The following is an 18,250-nucleotide window of genomic DNA, read 5'->3' as shown; positions in this document are numbered from 1 at the left end:
TCTTAACTACAAGATGTCATTTAAGTAATCATATACTTCTTCCGAAAAGTAGCTCCATGAAGCAATAAAAATAAACGAGTAATATATTTAAGGTAATATTGTCACTGACACAAGTCTATGGTAACAATACACCTTGGATTTACGCCCGCATGAATTTGTCTTTTCGAATATGCCACATTGATCCCCAAAAACATATGTATCGTATGAAATTATATTATGCATTATAAAGCTCTTCACTTTCGTCTTTCATTTCAATGAGGGGTTTGCCTATAATAATTTGTGCACCCCTTTTTCAAAAGCTTGACAACATAAAAGCCTGTCAAACCTGCTTGACCCGCCCGCGGTCATGGGTGCCACAAATATATACTTTATCGACTTCCCTTCAATTCCAGCACGATACATAAAGAAAAATCTAAAAGCGCACCTTTTAAAAAAGAAAAAAAAAAGTTTTCCCATCAAAATAGGCCGAAGTTGAATGATGATATCGGAATTTAATCTTTTCTCATTTAAATTTAAAGCAAGTCATTTATGTTTATTTTACATTCTCTTAAAAAAACTTATATTTGAAAAGATAGGAACCTTAGTGCAATAAACTATAGGAGGCTATTGGATTCAAAGTCGTAATATAAGTTTCCAACTTTGACCTTTAAGCCACCGACGTACATTAGATGATATTCGAACTCTGTATTTACTCATTTTTGTGGAGCTTGTTCTAAAATGTGGAAAAGGTTGCATTTTCAATCAATTACACTGGATCTTGTCTGCAGATAGAGCTAGAGAATTATAGAAAGAACCAGTCTTTTGATTAGTCTAAACCCTAAAGGAAAAGGGAAAGTGATAAGAAGATAAATTTGTAGTAAATTTGTAGTATATATAGTTTAAAAATAATTATCTTAAATTATTTGTTATTTTAAAAGTTCAAGATAAAATTAATTTATCTCATTTTATCTGTAATAGTACTTGTTCTTGAAGATGAATATGACACATAAATAGAGTAAATATTCAATGGAGGGAGATTATATCTTAAGATATAAATAATGATAAATAGTAAAAAAATCTCCTAATTAATATTTTTTTAAGATGCGTGTAAAAAAGAAACACGGCAAATTATTTGAGATGGAGGAGTAAATTTTTTTATAAACCACTATAGTTTATAAACCACTATAGGAGTAAATTTGAGATGGATGCCTAATTAGCATCCGTAGGTACTACTTAATTTCTAGTAACATGTATTACTTATATTCAAACGCACAACGAATACAATCTTTGTCAACTGTATTCCTTCGCACAACAAATATAATGTGCATCAACTACAATTGTATTCATTTTTACTACGAATACAATATGTATCTATTGTATAACCAAAACCTCAAGACCTCCACTAACTACGAATTCAATATGTATCTATTCATTTTACTTTGTAGGAAAATAAAATATTCTGGTTGAGAGTCAAACTCAAGACCTCCACTAACTAAGTGGGCGCTCTAACCAACTGAGCTACGAAAGCTTATTGCTCTCTTATTTTAATTCAAAACAATTAATCTCTTATTTCATGAATTTGCTAAAAAATTTAAATATAGCTATGAATGACAAATTTGCTAAGTATAATTATGAATAATAAATACAATATAAATATTTGATGTGTCTGCGTAATTTTTACTTTTACAAAGTGCATGCATGAGAGGAGAGGAAAAGACAGCCATGCTCTGTTTGACTTGCTTCAAACTTCAAATACAAGAAAGGAACCGTTCACGGGATTTAGATTTCTTTCATTAATACTGGGAAAGTGGTGTGGAAACTATAGCAACAAAAGAAGATACAATCAAACGATCCAAAAGTTAAGGCTGGTTAAATTAAAAACTCCTAGCTTGTTCAATTTCGCTACTCATTTTACATTTGTTATCATTCAAAGTTAAAAAGTAAGTAAATTTGGTCGAATCTTTTACAGCTTATTTGGATGGTTATTATCTATTGTATTGTATCGCACTATTACTTTAAATGTAATATTTATTTTGATTGTTACTTAAATTTTATTATATACTCGATTACTCCCTCCGTTCTAGTTTATGTGAACCTATTTCCTTTTTGGTCCGTCCCAAAAAGAATGACCCCTTTCTAAATTTGGAAACAATTTAGCTTAAACTTCTAATTCTACCCTTAATGAGAAGCTTTTATAACCACACCAATACTCTGGACCCTTTTTGACTTATTTAGGACTACAAATTCTAAAAGTCTTCATTTTTTATTAAACTCCGTGCCCAGTCAAACAGGTTCACATAAATTGGAACGGAGAGAGTAGTATTGTTAAATCCATCATTACGTAACGACGAAAAATATCACTTTATGGAACGATCGATTAGTTGTGGTCGCATCGTTATCTTACTTTCTTTATCTCATCTTGCCCTTCCTTATTACTCCATACGGTCTACAATAAGTGACCAATTTACCTTTGGCACACCCATTTAAGAAATATGAACTCCTAGAGAAAAAAAATGTATAGATTAATTAATTGTTACCTTGACATATTGGAATACATAAATAAGAGCAAATTTTGAAAAAATAAAATTAATTCCTTCTTGATTATGTATGTAGACATGTAATTTTTGACTCTCCCCGAGATTTTACTCTTTTAGCTTTTAGATATTTAGTTTAGGCCTAATATTGTTATTTTACCTAGTTTTAACTCCTTTACTTTATTTTAAGAACAAAAATTAAAAATTACAAAAATAGTTCCATATTTCTCTATTTAATTCACGTATTAGATATTTTTAGAAAGATATGTTACTTTGAACCTATTTTATTTTAATATAATCTCTGAAAATACCAAAAATAGTTTCAACTTTAACTTTTAGTTCTATTTCAAATATAATAGTTTATTATAATAATTTCAACTTTAATTTTTAGTTTACTTGTATTTTCTTATAAGTATTTTTAAAAGTAGATTAAACTTTTAGCCTTTTCTTAGCCCAATTATATAGAATTTTTAGCCCAAATATGAAGCCCAAATCTTGTTAGCCCATACCACATTTCCCTTAAGGAGATAAAAAGTTCAAACCTAGACCCCATTTAGGAGAATACACAATAATCAAACCCAAGACCCTAGACCTAGAGGAACTAACGCCTGAAGATACAGAACACTGTAACATCCCTTCTTCTTCTTCCTAATCTCAAACACCATACGACCCCCCCCCCCCCCTTGTTCCTCATCATCTTCTTCTAACCTAGAACAGAACTAAGACAAGAGAACAAGGAAAACCCTAGAGCCCTAGGACCCAAAAACGATCAGCAGCCATCAGCACAAAAAGAAGCCAGCCGCGACCTGCTTCTTCACCTCACTTAAACGACCATCACTCCACCATTTCTACCACCCGAACTCACTGGGAAAAGGGACAGCAGTAGCCGCTGTTCGTTATTAACTCGCCGGAGTTTCAGTGATTTAATCGTTCACCCTTTGGTTGTTGTTGTAAACCGCCGCCGACCACTCTCAACACACTCATCTCCACCCAACTCCACCCCCACCAGAACTGGCCGGAAATCCGGTGAAAATGTCACCCAACCAGTCGCCGCTTACTCCGCCCAACAACCCCTCCTGGTTCTTTCACCTCACCGCCCAAAGACACACACACACTAACAGAAGCACAAAACGGGCAAGGGGGATGGGGAATGGACTGATTTGAGCATTGCAATAACAAAGTACCAAAAAATATTTTACTTTCTTTTGATTCAATGTCATTTTGAAAAAAATCAAAAATAGAAACAAAGTTGGAGTCACTTTATTATCGGAAGTTCATTGCTTGATTTTGTTTGGGTCTGAATCCGTGTTTGCTTGAAGTTTCTGATGCCGATTCGAGGTCCGTTGTTGAATTTTGGTTACTGTTCCGTTGAAGTTTCGTTAAGCGTTTTCAGATTTCATTTGGAAAGAAAAAGGTCTGTCTCTTAACTTTTTCTTGATTAATATAATTTTTGATGTTTTATGCACTTATATGAGGATGAATGAAGTATGCTGCTATTTTCTAATTTAGCCTTTGTGTTTAGTTGATAATTATGTCACTATTATCTTGGATTTGCTTGATAAAATTATGGCAATCTAGCCCGAAATCTGAAACAAACAACGAATTGAGCTCAGGTTGATAAAATTTGAAATTGATCGTGGGAAAATGATACTACCAGCCCTTAAAAATTAAATCCTGTCCAGATGTTGTAGAATATAGGTTTGGTTCTGTGAATGAATAAAAAAAGCGAGTAGGTAATGAATTTTATTGCTTTATTTAGTTTCGTTTGTTTCACTTTATTTTGTCACGTTGTGCGTTAGTAGCATATTTAAGCCGTCATCACCTGGGTAGGAAAACTTTAGAATTTTATTAGTTTTGAGGCGAAAGGTCGTTCCCTTAGTTAAATTTAACGGGGAAATACCCCGAAGGATTTGTATATATTTTATCCGGGGTATGCCCCGAAGTACATGTAAATGAAGGCTAGAGATTGGATGACGTGAGGAAGCGTAGAATAGAACTTTAATATTTTCTTTTATTTATTTTTATCTTTTTAGGTGGGGGCGACCTCTAGCCTCTTGTGTTTTTATTTTGTTTTTGTGTTTTTACCTCAATTGAATATTTTAAAAGCCGACTAGATCAAGTATGCAACTGTACTAGTTACGGGACTTGGGGAGTGCTTAACACCTTCTCCCCGAGTCAAATGAACCCCCTTACCCAAATCTCTAGTGTGGACTTAGTTTTGGAGTCCCAAGTGTTTTAAAGGAAATTTTTTTTTTTTAAAAACGGTGACCTGGCACACCGAAATCAATGTCAGGTAGCAAATCTGAGTTAATCCTTTTGAACACTATCTTTTGTCACTTTCAAAATTGAAAAACCCTTTTGAGCTTTACTAAATCTTTTTATTTATTTTAAGAGGGTTAAGTGAGGTTTGTTAAAAAAGAGGTGTGACATCTCTGGCGACTCTACTGGAGAGTTGCAGGTTCGAGCTATTATTTGATCTTGTTGGCTTTTTAGGATGTTCGGTTGAGGTTTTTATGTGTTTTGTTTGCTTTATTTGATTTTTATTTTTATTTTATTATTTGCTAGTTGCTTATTTGTTTACAGTTTTTCCTTTATGTGTTACTGCTTTATAAATTGTCATCATTTGCATAACCCCGAGTCTTCTTTCTGCAACAAGTCTTCCGGAGTACGTTTGAGCGTACACGGCCTTTTTGTGAGTCACCCATGTCTTTAGGGGGGTGGCGTGGGAGCGTTGAGTGGGCGGACAGCTAGAGCAGCCACGATCGACCACGTGCTGCCCCGAATTGCCTTGTCTAGTGAACCCCAAACGTAGGTCAGCCTTTAGGTCATGCTTATTTGTATCGTATCATTTAAACCTAGCAAGGTTCGGTCCTAGGCACCGTATCCCGTTGTAGGAAGCCTATCCAAATTTTGTCAAAAATGGGCCCATGGCCCAAACAAATATTCAATCATCCCTATGTGATACATGTTGCATCTTTGAGGGTAAAAAGGTCATTTGGCGGACCTATGTTTGGGAAAGAAGGGTGAAAGATGAAGCGAGTAGGGCCTAGTTATATTTTTCTTTCACAACTTTTTCAAGAAAAAGACAAAAACAAATGAGAAAATGAAAAATCCAAAAAGATTTTGCATTTTTCCATCATTTTTCAAAAATAAAAAAAAAGAGAGAAAATGAAAAATCCAAAAAGATTTTGCACTCTCCCATCATTTTTCAAAAATCAAAAAAAAAAGAAGAGAAAATGAAAAATCCAAAAAGATTTTGCACTCTCCCATCATTTTTCAAAAAAAAAAAAATGAAAAATCCAAAAAGATTTTGCACTTTCCCATCATTTTTCAAAAGACAAAAATGAGAAAACGAAAATCCAAAAAAAAAAAAAACGATTTGCACTTTCCCATAATTTTCCAAAAAATAAATAAATATTTTACATCATTTTTCAAAAAGACAAAAAAATATATTTTTTCCAAATTAGTGTCATTTTTTAAGCTTTCTCCCATGTCCAATCTTCCCGAACTACGCGAACCTGATTCTCGTCTTTCGGAACGTGATACATAGGCAACCCACATAGGGTCTGGTCTTTCTTAGTAAGTCTTAGGTTCTTGGCTTTGCGGGGTCGTAGCCAAATCTTGCAAGTTTAGCCACGTTCGACCACATCGGTCGTTTTTGCAAAATAGGCATATTTTTGCAAACGTGGTTTGTTTTCCCATGTCTTAGAGTCCTAAGTTCACAACAAGGTGTCCTCTCACTTTTAAGGTCCACTCCTGTTGAATTTGCATAATTAGTCATTTTTCGGCCACATAGGCCATTTCTGCAAAGTGGGTCATTTTTGCAAAGCAGTTTGAGGGACCACGATTCCCGAGAGTTTATGGGACTTCGTGAGGTGTTTCCATGTTTTAGAGGTCATCCTAATTGAGTTTTTATTTTTAACCACCTTTTTTCCACGTTGGCCATTTTGCAGAAATAACCTCACTCGTGCCTTGCATATGCCCAATAGGAAGCATTATGGTCTCACGTAGTGTCTCGAGTCATTAACTCTATTTGGTCTTATTTTTCTCATTCAGGTGTGGATCCATGTACCAGGACTCAAGCATGACAGATACTCAGGACCACTACATTCAGGAGTTGTTTGGGGAGCTTTTTTATGTTTTGAGTCTATTGTTCATGTTTTACTTTCTAGTCATGTACAGTAGTATTCAGTCATTTAGTTGGTGTCAGAGCTATCGTAGTATAGTTTAGTTTGTCGAGTCTCTCATTATCGTACTTCCTGTTTTGTATTTGAAAACCGAAAAAAGTTATAAATGAAAAATCCAAAAAGATTTTTGTGTCTTAGTTTATTTGTCCATTACTTTTTCAGAACTACGCTTGATCTGATTCATGAGGGACATGATATGTAGGCAACCTACATAGGGTTGGATCAAATCATTTTTAAAAGTCAAATTTAAAAAAAAGGAAAAAAGGAAAGGAAAAAAAATCAAATTGCGGGACATGAGAAATGAGAGAAAAGAAAAGAGCGATAATCAGAAAGAAAAGAGGGGGAAAGAAATGAAAAACCAAGCGTGTTAGAAAGCAAGACGAAGATGGATATGGGGCAAAAAGAGTGAAATTGGGATGATGCCATATGACCTTCGTTCCCTCGAAGCTATTCTAGGACCATTAACTGTGACTAGGGGGCATTGCACGCAATGTGATATTTCTACCTGATAAATGCTCTAACGCTAACATGTTGGCTTTGTTTTGCTCCTCTTTGTTACTTTCATTGTTATTATAAAAGAGGGTGGTTAGTTTGTGACACTTTGGTGATTCATCCATACAACACAAAGTCAAAAGCAAGGAAGCCATGGCTAGCAAAGACTTGGATACAGGCGTTGTCGATCCGCCTAAGGAGATACTGAGTTGAAAGAAGAGGTCCTAAGGTTGAAAGAACAGATGGTCAGAATGTACCAAGCCTGGATTAGTGGGCGTTCTCCATCATTATTTCCCACTAACTACTCTGAAAGCCTCGTCACCATTCCGCCATTGTCACAAATCCAGATTTTTGCTGGTACTGATGTTTCCCAAACTTTCCATGCTCCACCAGCCAAAATAACCGCATACCCTATTCTGACATCTGCTCCTATTTTTGTAGCCCCTCCTCGAGCTACCCTTCATCGATCTTCTAATGAACATGCGTTCAAAGTCCCTGATGCCCAACACTATGCTCCAATACCCCTTTCAAAGTCTCAGATCCATACTCTTACGCTCTTCATCTTAAGCCTCCCGGTGAAGCTGAAAATCCTGCTAAGACAGTGAAGCAAGATGAGATATCCAGAAAGCTGAAAGGTATAGGACAATCCTTAAAGAACATGCAAAGGATGGGAAATAACATGTCTTACAATCACTTGTGTATGTTTCCGGATATTCGTCTGCCTGCAGGGTTTAAAATGCCAAAGTTTAACTTATATGATGGGCGTGGAAATCCAGTAGCCCATTTGAGGGGTTACTACAATAAAATAAAAAGTGTTTGCGGGAAAGATGAATTGTTGATGGCGTATTTCAGTGAGAGTTTGAGTAGGGTAGCCTTGGAGTGGTATACTCGTCAAGATGTCAGTAAGTGGCATGCATGGGGTGACATGGTTCAAGATTTTGTTCAGCACTATCAGTACAATGTAGACATTATCCCAGACCACTCCTCCCTATCTCAGATGGGAAAGAAACCCAAGAAAGGTTTTAGGGAGTTTTGGTTCAGATGGAATGAACAAGTTGCTCGGGTCAGTTCTCCGATTGATAGAAAAGATGTTGCTGAGTCCTGTCAACGACATGATCCAGTGGACAACCCTGCTAAATGCTTTCAGCCTCAATACCGACCCCATGAATACCCCCGAGCTCCATATAATCTACCCTAGTATTATCTTCCGAACACTGTCTGGTCATCTGTACAACCACTAGGTTACTCCTTGGGGCGAGCATCAGTATCCCAAAATCCTCGTGCGCCTTCACAGCATTTTCAGGAACCCTATAACCCTAGAAAACATAGGCATGGAGGGAAACAAAGGCAGAAAGATAATTTCAGGCCAATCGGAGAATCCTACACAAGTTGTTTAAAAAGTTAAAACATTCTGGCCTGATTGAGCCACTCCTCTGCTACACTCCGGACCCATATGCAAAAGGTTTTGATCTCGCTGTACGGTGCATGTACCACTCTAATGTCCAAGGTCACATCATTGAAGATTGTCGTGCTTTGAAAAGGGAGATAGAAAGAGTGATTCAAGAAGGGATAATTGTGGTCCAAGGCAGTAGTACCCCAAGTGTCACACATAATCCTCTATATGTACATGACAACGCACAAATTGTTGGGATGGTTTGCAATGACAACGAATGTGCAGGTTCCTTCAAGTCCTTTGGTGAGTCATTTGCGGCAAGATCTCTAAGGGGGTTAGTCGCCAATTCAACAGTCAGTGCTGAGGGAAGTTTGTTCAAAGGAGTCAATGAGCCATGTGGTGAAGGCAATGCGATTGAAGTTGGTGAAGGTCCCAATAATTTTGATGTGCAACTCAGTAGCTAAGATCTCGAGCTTGGTAATTAGAAAGCACCTCATATCCTCGTAGGGAAGGAGTCTTGGCAGTTTATTTTGGCATCTTTTCTGCTATCTAGTTATTTCAGGGTTGTAACCCAGATTTTATCTTGTTTGCTCTGGTGATTCAAACCCTTCTATCCTCTTTTGCCTATCTCTAGGAGTTTTGTTAGTTAGTTTTGTGTCTCTAAGTCTGTCATCTAGAGTTATTTTAGGTCTTTAATATAGATCTCATTCTGCTGTTCAAACCCTTCCATCCTTTGATCAAATGAGATTTTTTTTGTTATCTGCAGTCTTCGTTTAATTTCTTTTCTTGTATATAGTTCTCTCCAGGCCAGTTCTGGTGACATGACATGCATGCAGAGTTTTTAGCCAGATTTTGAAAGCCAATCTAATCATGGAATAATGAAACATAGTTTTGAATATGATAAAAAGATGCATTTGAGGAAACGAGTAAAGATTCATGCATTCTTAGATAGCTTGAAGCTTGAATTGAGTGAAACTGAGGCAGTTAGTCTGGGAAATCAAGAGGTTGATAAGAGCATACAACAAGGAAATGTCTCCCGAATAGTTTGAGGTAGATCATTCAGTGTTGAAATGCATTCTTCCACATCAAGGCAAGGTTGAGTCAAGTCTGCTTCGAATTGGCAAAGATCATTCATTGGGACAAAGGTATTTCCCATCGACACTTTCTGTTTGCGTTGATGCCATCAAGAGATATTATATGTGAGTTCTTTGCTCATTTTCAGTTGCATTTTGCACTTGGCATATTCAAAGTTGAAATGACGAAGGCATTTTGTTCCGCTACCCAAACACTTACATCATTTGCTACCCGTTTTGAGCCTTATTTAGTTTCTTTTATAACCCTCTTTTGGAATCAGGAGTAGAATTAGAGAATGAAAAAATGAAAATGAAAAAAAAGAGAAAAGAAAAAAAAAAAGAAAAGAAAGAAAGAAAAAATGAAAAAAAAAAAGAGAAAAGAAAAAAGAAAAGCTACAAAAACAAACAACTTTTGTTTGAACTACGTTCGACCTGATTCCTTTTAAGGATACGTAGGCAGCCTTACACGGTTCGGTCCCATCAAAGTAAAATCCAAAATTCCCCAGACCCAAAGAAACTGGGGCAAAAGTTTTGGTTTTGCAAAAGATCTGATTCCAAAAGTTATAATTTTGAACCCCTTTTCATCTTAAATTATTTTGAGCCTTCATGTCACCCTTTATTTCTAACCCTGTCCAAAAGCCTACATTACGGTCCAAAGAAAGACCTTTCGATCAATCTTTGAGGATGCCAAGTAAAGCGAGATAGAGGTACAATTTACATCATGGGTAATACTTTGTTCATGGGCACAAGAGAGAAAATATAAAATGAGAGAGTCTTCTTGGTGAAAACCTTCACGGGCACCGTAAGGCGATAGTGAGCCGAGAGAAAATTTAAAATGAGAGAGTCTTATTGGTGAAAACCCTCATGGGCACCATAAGGTGATAGTGAGCCAAGAGAAAATTTAAAATGAGAGAATCTTATTGGTGAAAACCCTTACGGGCACCGGAAGGCGATGGTGAGTTGAGAGATGAACAAATGAGAAAGGCTTATTGGTGAAAACCCTTCGGGGCATTACAAGTCGAATGAGGCTCATGAATTTACAGAGAAATTGGATCAGTGAAAGCCCAGTTATTGAAGTATGAAGACATGACATGAACTGAAAGTATGATTGGTTGGACGGATTAGGCTGATCAATCCGAAATGCATGTCATGAACATTGGCGCTGGCCGCTTCCCTCAGATAAGTCTTCTTCTTCCCATTCTTCTTCACATAGTCATTTGTGTTCAAAATTTTCCTTTGTTCCTTTTGTCAAAAATCATTTCACTTTGCTCTTTAAGTATATCTTTATGAGTCTTTTCGAGTTAGCCTTGTTGAACAAGCAGGAAAGGATTCCAAAGCCTACTACCAACTTCTAAATTGCACAAAGCGGTGTTCGGCCAGACACATCACAATTGACATGATTTAGAATAAGAAGTATATTGACAACTGAGGTTCAGGCAATCAAGTGAATCTTGAATTTTGAGAAAATACAAGGACTCAACAACTTTCAAAACGAAGACACAATGCAACAAGTGAGTGTAAGAGATTCAGGTCATCCGGAGGTTTTGTGGTCCAGTTCCAATCAAAGGTCAAACAACTCATTGCTGGCTAGGAGTAGTTGATCAGAATGAAGCGCAGCAGCGGCAGAAGCATACACCCAGCAATGATGCCACAAACTAACTACCACGTTTTCAAACTAGCAAAATTTTATTTATCTGAAACAGGGGCAAGAAAATTTGTTAATCCACAGGGACCCTCCCATGAAGAAGGCATGGTTCAGGAGCAAGAAATTCTGTGCAAGATCCTCCAAGAAGAGAGCATGGCTCAGGTAAGTTCATTCTCGGCTTTTCAGGACCCTCTTGGATAATGGAATTTAGTTTTTAAGTTTTCAAGACCCCCCTGGATAATGGGATTTAATTTTTAAAAAGATTCTCAGGACCCTCCTAGATAATGAAATTTAATATAAAATTCTCAGGACCCTCCTGGATTATGGGATTTAATTTTAAAAGTTCTCAGGACCCTCCTGGATAATGAGATTTAATTTTAAAAGTTCTCAGGACCCTCTTGGATAATGACATTTCATTTAAAATTCTCAGGACCCTCTTGGATAATGGAATTTAGTTTTTAAGTTTTCAGAACCCTCCTGGATAATGAGATTTAGTTTTTAAGTTCTCAGAACCCTCCTGGATAATGGGATTTAATTTTTTTAAGTTCTCAGGACCCTCCTGGATAATGAGATTTAATTTTAAAAGTTCTCAGGACCCTCCTGGATAATGGGATTTAGTTTTTAAGTTTTCAGGACCCTCCTAGATAATGGGATTTAATTTTTTAAAAGTTCTCAAGACCCTCCTGGATAATGGGATTTAATTTTTAAAAGTTCTCAGGACCCTCCTGGATAATGAGATTTAATTTTTAAGTTTTCAGGACTCTCGTGGATAATGTGATTTAGGTTTCATGTTTCCAGGACCCTCCTAGATAATGAGATTTAATTTTTAAAAATTCTCAGGACTCTCCTGGATAGGTTCAACCGTAAGTTCTTAGGACCCTCCTAGATAATGAGATTTAATTTAAAATTCTCAGGACCCTCCTGGATAATGGGATTTAACTTTAAAAGTTCTCAGGACCCTCCTGGATAATGAGATTCAATTTAAAATTCTCAGGACCCTCCTGGATAATGGGATTTAGTTTTTAAGTTTTCAGGACCATCCTGGATAATGGGATTTAATTTTTAAAAGTTCTCAGGATCCTCTTGGATAATGAGATTTAGTTTTTATGTTTTTAGGACCCTCGTGGATAATGGAGTTTAATTTTTAAAAGTTCTCAGGATCCTCCTGGATAATGGAATTTAGTTTTTAAGTTATCAGGACCCTACTGGATAATGGGATTTAGTTTTTAAGTTTTCAGGACCCTCCTGGATAATGAGATTTAGTTTTTAAGTTTTCAGGACCCTCCTGGATAATGATATTTAATTTTAAATATTCTCAGGACCCTCCTGGATAATGGGATTTAATTTAAAATTATCAAGACCCTCCTGGATAATGAGATTTAATTTAAAATTCTCAGGACCCTCTTGGACAATGGGATTTAGTTTTTAAGTTTTCAGGACCCTCCTTGATAATGAGATTTAACTTTTAAAAGTTCTCAGGACTCTCCTGGATAATGAGATTTAGTTTTTAAGTTTTCAGGACCGTCATGGATAATGAGATTTAATTTTTAAAACTTATCAGGACCCTCCTAGATAATGGGATTCAATTTAAAATTTTCAAGACCCTCTTGGATGATGGAATTTAATTTTTAAAAGTTCTCGGGACCCTCCTGGATAATGAAATTTAATTTAAAATTATCAGGACCCTCCTGGATAATGGAACCTAGTTAAATTTCAAGAACTTCCTAGATAACAAGATTTAGCGTAAGTTCTACCATTAGGAAATATAATTTAGCTTTAAAGTTGTCACTCTTATGATGAGATTTAATTTGAAGTTTTCAAGGCCCCCTTGGATAATGGGATTTAGCTTTTAAATTCTTAGAGCTCTTTTAGGTAACATGATTCGATTAACACTCACAGATGCGCCCAGGTTCCAAACTGGGGCAGAAAAATTTCTTTCGTTTCGTCTGTTTTGTTGTAATGGTAGGCGCTTACCTGGATAACAAGGGAATACAATTCAATTGTTTGGCAATCAAGCGCCCACCTAGATAACAAGGGAATACAATTCAAGTTTTGGAAATCAGGCGCCCACCTGGAGAACAAGGGAATACTATTCAAGTTTTGGCAATCATATGCCCACTTGGATAACAAGGGAATACAATTCAAGTTTTGGAAATCAGGCGCCTACCTGGAGAACAAGGGAATACAATTCAAGTTTTGGAAATCAGGCGCCCACCCGGATAACAAGGGAATACATTTCGAGTTTTGGCAATCAGGCGCCCGGATAACAAGGGAAATTCAAGTATTGGAAATCAGGCGCCCACCTGAAGAACAAGAGAATACATTTCAAGTTTTGGTAATCAGGCGCCCACCTGGATAATAAGGGAATGCAATTCAAGTTTTGGCAATCAGGCACCCACCTAGAGAACAAGGGGATTCATTTCAGAGTTACTTCCAATTCGCAAATTCAAGAAGCATCAGGAGCTCGCCTAAAGAACAGGGCCCATTTTTCAGTCTCATATTGAAGATCAAGTAGAGATTCACGGAAGATCCAAGACAAGAAGTAGATAGGATCTTGCATTTTTATTTTACTTTTGTTGTAATTGTTCCTTTCATTTTCGATGTAATGGCAGGAACTGCGGACCGGAACCTCGACGACACCTCGACCGGCTCTCCACCTCAGTATACTCCATCACCTCATTCACTTCTGAACTACACGTGGCCTGATTCCTTAATAGCCAAGGATATGTAGGCAGCTCAGATACTAGGGCTCGGTCACACTCTCTTCCTTGCTCTAAATTTTGGTTTATCTAAATAAGGGTTGGGTCAAAAAACTTGTCTAGTCGTTCTTTGTCTGAAAATACTTCGTATTTCCAATCAAAGAGGGGCAGCTGTAGACATGTAATTTTTGACCCTCCCCGAGATTTTACTCTTTTAGATATTTAGTTTAGGCCTAATATTATTATTTTACGTAGTTTTAACTCTTTTACTTTATTTTAAGAACAAAAATTGAAAATTACAAAAATAGTTCCATATTTCTCTATTTAATTCACGTATTAGATATTTTTAGAAAGATATGTTACTTTGAACCTATTTTATTTATAATCTCTGAAAATACCAAAAATAGTTTCAACTTTAGTTTTTAGTTTTACTTGTCTCTTCTTATAAGTATTTTTAGAAGTAGATTAAATTTTTAGCCTTTTCTTAGCCCAATTATATAGAATTTTTAGCCCAAATATGAAGCCCAAATCTTGTTAGCCCATACCACATTTCCCTTAAGGAGATAAAAAGTTCAAACCTAGACCCCATTTAGGAGAATACACAATAATCAAACCCAAGACCCTAGACCTAGAGGAACTAACGCCTGAAGATACAGAACACGCTAGACACCCTTCTTCTTCTTCCTAATCTCAAACACCATACGACCCCCCCCCCCCCCTTGTTCCTCATCATCTTCTTCTAACCTAGAACAGAACTAAGACAAGAGAACAAGGAAAACCCTAGAGCCCTAGGACCCAAAAACGATCAGCAGCCATCAGCACAAAAAGAAGCCAGTCGCAACCTGCTTCTTCACCTCACTTAAACGACCATCACTCCACCATTTCTGCCACCCGAACTCACCGCGAAAAGGGACAGCAGCAGCCGCTGCTCGTCATTAACTCGCCAGAGTTTCAGTGATTTAATCGTTCACCCTTTGGTTGTTGTTGTAAATCGCCGCCGACCACTGTCAACACACTTATCTCCAACCAACTCCACCCCCACCAGAACTGGCCAGAAAATCCGGCAAAAATATCCCCCAGCCAGTCGCCGCTTACTCCGCCCAGCGACCCCTCCTAGTTCTTTCACCTCACCGCCCAAAGACACACACACACACACTAATAGAAGCAAAAAATGGACAAGGGGGATGGGGAATGGACTTATCTGAGCATTGCAATAACAAAGTACCAAAAAATATTTTACTTTCTTTTGATTCAACGTCATTTTGAAAAAAATCAAAAACAGAAACAAAGTTGGAGTCACTTTATTATCGAAATTCATTGCTTGAGTTTGTTTGGGTCTGAATCCATGTTTGCTTGAGTTTTCTGATGCCGATTCGAGGTCCGTTGTTGAATTTTGGTCGCGGTTCCGTCGAAGTTTTGTTAAGCGTTTTCAGATTTCATTTGGAAAGGAAAAGGTCCGTCTCTTAACTTGTTCTTGATTAATATAATTTTTGATGTTTTATGCACTTATATGAGGATGAATGAAGTAGGTTGTTGTTTTCTAATTTGGACTTTGTGTTTAGTTGATACTTATGTCACTATTATCTTGCATTTGCTTGATAAAGTTATGGCAATATAGCCCGAAATCTGAAACAAACAACGAATTGAGCTCAGGTTGATAAAATTTGAAATTGGTCGTGGGAAAATGATACTACCAGCCCTTAAAAATTAAATCATGTCCAGATGTTGTAGAATCTAGGTTTGGTTATGTGAATGAATCAAAAGAAAGTGAGTAGGTAATGAATTTTATTGCTTTATTTAGTTTCGTTTGTTTCACTTTATTTTGTCACGTTGTGCGTTAGTAGCATATTTAAGCCGTCATCACCTGGGTAGGAAAACTTTAGAATTTTATTAGTTTTGAGGCGAAAGGTCGTTCCCTTAGTTAAATTTAACGGGGAAATACCCCGAAGGATTTGTATATATTTTATCCGGGGTATGCCCCGAAGTACATGTAAATGAAGGCTAGAGATTGGATGACGTGAGGAAGCGTAGAATAGAACTTTAATATTTTCTTTTATTTATTTTTATCTTTTTAGGTGGGGGCGACCTCTAGCCTCTTGTGTGTTTATTTTGTTTTTATGTTTTTATCTCAATTGAACATTTTAAAAGCCGACTAGATCAAGTATGCAACTGTAATAGTTACGGGACTTGGGGAGTGCCTAACACCTTCTCCCCGAGTCAAATGAACTAGGGTTGTGCACAGATCGGATCAGATCGGATTTAGCACATTTCAGATTCGAATTTCAGATTTCGGATTCTAAAAAATGCAATCTGAATCCAATCCGAATTATATCGGATTGGATCGGATTTTAAAGTTTGGATCGGATCGGATTTCGGATCGTATTATTATGCCTCAAAGTTAAACTAATATGTATATTTTCTTTGTAAAAAAGGCAATACATTAAGAAAAATTCATGTTTATGCAATTATGAGAGTACTATGGTGCCAATATAGCTAAATCTAGCAATCGTAAAGGTAATAACTAGGAGGTTGATATAAAAGAAGTATTAACTATCCAAAAATTAAAGTGTAGTATTTATATATGCCTTAATAATTTCGAATTTCGGATCGGATCAGATTAAAATATACCAATCCGAATCCGATCCGAAATCCAAAATTTTAATAAACACTATCCGAAATCCGAAATTTTAATAAACACAATTCGAAATCTAAAATCCAAAATCCGAAATTGAATGGATCGATTCGGATTTCGGATATCCGATCCGAATGAACAGCCCTAAAATGAACCCCCTTACCCAAATCTCAAGTGCGGACTTAGTTTTGGAGTCCCAAGTGTTTTAAAAGAAAAATTATTTTTTTTTAAAAATGGTGACCTGACACACCGAAATCAATGTCAGGTGGCGACTCTGAGTTAATCCTTTTGAACACTATCTTTTGTCACTTTCAAAATTGAAAAACCCTTTTGAGCTTTACTAAATCTTTTTATTTATTTTAAGAGGGTTAAGTGAGGTTTGTTAAAAAAGGGTGTGACAATGTAAATGGACACTTATTTGGACCAAAATAAAAAGTAAAATGATCACTTCTTGTGGACCGCAGGTAGTATTAAATAATCCTATTTTATCTTTTACCCTACCTTTTTATACAATAATTCTACCTCGTACCTTACTTTTTCTTTATAATATTGCAAGTTCTTTTCTCTTCATATTGTTGGTGTATACATCTTACATCATGAAACAACGACATATAATACAATTTATCCAATCATTATATACATCAAAATAATATAATACTATACAATACAATATAAAACGATACATAACAACCATTCAAACAAGTTGTTATAGAACTATCTATGGCAATTTTGCATTATACCTACAAATAAGAAAGGTGTTGTATTTGTCTATGTATTTTCTGAAAGTTATTCTTCTTCTATTTTAGAAAAAATAAAAATAGACAGGAGGCCAAGGTCGGTGAAAAATGACTTTAATTTTAATTTATATAATATATTTACCTCTTTGTCGACCCCTATTGCATGTGACTATATATGTTAGAGTTTCTTCATAGAATTTTCTTCCTCCTTTAACTTGTTTCCATTTATTTTATGTACTGTTCGTCTTTTAAACTTTTATTTCATTTGTATTTGTGAACTAATGGAAAAGCTAAAACAAATTAATATTCGACTGCAGTAAGTTTTCATAGTCATGTTCGGCGGGCGACGCTAAGTTGGGACCAAAGGACCTAATTTCTTTTTCTTAATATGCTATGAAAATTAAATATATTTCTGCATGCACTTCTCTTAAGGTCAATTGCATACTGAATATTTAATTGGCTACCATTGTTGAAAAATACCTATAGATTGGACCATCCTTAAATTCAATATCCTCTATACACATACTATTAACCAATAATATTAATAATAATTTCCGCCTAGAGTAGCTAGTTAGCTAAACCTATATGGAAATAAACCCTAATCTTTCTATTTTATTTTTATTTTACTTAGTGAATCTCATTTTTATCAACTAAATATTTCATGTCTCTATATGTCATAGTAAAATATCAATAAGTGAAACCAGGGCAGAGCCATATTGTTGGTTGTGGTTTCGGTCAAGCCCAATAGTTTTTGTTCAAACTCTATATTTGTATTAAGAAATTCAATGAATATTGTACAAATTATTAATTTAGAATCTAGTAACTTAAAATAATTATAATCCCGAGTCCATGGAGTTTGAATACTAGTTCTACCTCTAA

General features: G+C 36.0%; 1 long non-coding RNA gene across 1 annotated transcript; it reads left to right on the top strand.

Annotated features, from left to right (window-relative positions):
- The first annotated feature begins 3,079 nt into the window (after window positions 1-3,079).
- Window positions 3,080-6,837, top strand: LOC107770787 (uncharacterized). The gene is made up of 2 exons (XR_001644685.2): window positions 3,080-3,927; window positions 6,570-6,837. It is a non-coding gene; the product is annotated as an uncharacterized LOC107770787 (long non-coding RNA).
- The last annotated feature ends 11,413 nt before the right edge of the window (window positions 6,838-18,250 follow it).

The sequence above is a fragment of the Nicotiana tabacum genome, chromosome 10 (genome assembly GCF_000715075.1).
Source record: "Nicotiana tabacum cultivar K326 chromosome 10, ASM71507v2, whole genome shotgun sequence".
NCBI classification, from domain to species: domain Eukaryota; kingdom Viridiplantae; phylum Streptophyta; class Magnoliopsida; order Solanales; family Solanaceae; genus Nicotiana; species Nicotiana tabacum.
Note: the sequence above shows the minus strand (reverse complement) of the source record. Positions and strands in the feature narration are given on the sequence as shown.